This window comes from Micropterus dolomieu, unplaced genomic scaffold (assembly GCF_021292245.1).
Source record: "Micropterus dolomieu isolate WLL.071019.BEF.003 ecotype Adirondacks unplaced genomic scaffold, ASM2129224v1 contig_2106, whole genome shotgun sequence".
Lineage (NCBI taxonomy): Eukaryota > Metazoa > Chordata > Actinopteri > Centrarchiformes > Centrarchidae > Micropterus > Micropterus dolomieu.
In genome coordinates, this window is record NW_025731096.1 from 1 (window position 1) to 895 (window position 895).

General features: G+C 56.3%; 1 pseudogene; it reads right to left on the reverse strand.

The window, feature by feature from the left end:
* Positions 1–446: 446 nt before the first annotated feature.
* Positions 447–560, reverse strand: LOC123964381 (annotated as a pseudogene).
* Positions 561–895: the final 335 nt, after the last annotated feature.

Sequence of the window (895 nt, forward strand, 5' to 3'; positions counted from 1 at the left end):
GACACCGTTCACGCTGGCAGTCCACAGACAGGAATAGGCACCCGTTCCCGGGTATGGGTGCAGCGACAAGGCCACCTTCAGCCGGAGGTCCTCACTCACAAACAGACGCTCATTCCTGGGTGGACATTCAGGAAAAGGATCCAGTCCGCCTGGAAGTCCCTAGCCAGGATCAGACGCTCTCCCGTCCAAGTCCTAAGCAGGCCCTGCCAAGCCTGGCTTCCGAGATCAGGCGATATCGGGCAGTCCCAGGCCGGAATGGCCGTAAGCTGCCTTTGCACACCCCAGACGGGCCTTCAAAACACGATGTAACATTTACACAGCACTGTGTACAGGATAGGGAGAAAAAGAAGCAGCAGCAGCGCCCCCTGCTGTTTCCTAAAGAGACGTTCAAAAGATCTCCTTTCACCGAAGCGCCCTCTGCCGTTTTTCGAAGGTGAAGCGAAAAAGGCTTATAGCACTGGGTATTCCCAGGCGGTCACCCGTCCAAGTACTAACCAGGCCCTGCTCAGCTTCCGAGATCGGACGAGATCGGGCGCTCCCAGAGCGGTGTGGCCGTAAGCAACTCAGGCGCCCCCAAACGGCCCTTCAAAAGATGTTCTACGGCTAATTGACAAAAAACATATTCTGCCCATAATGTCCAAGGTGCTCCAGAGTCACTTGGAATCCACAGGCACTGATTCCTGGGTAAACATCCAGGAACCGGGACACCGTTCACGCTGGCAGTCCACAGACAGGAATAGGCACCCGTTCCCGGGTATGGGTGCAGCGACAAGGCCACCTTCAGCCGGAGGTCCTCACTCACAAATAGACGCTCATTCCTGGGTGGACATTCATGAAAAGGATCCAGTCCGCCTGGAAGTCCCTAGCCAGGATCAGACGCTCTCCCGTCCAAGTC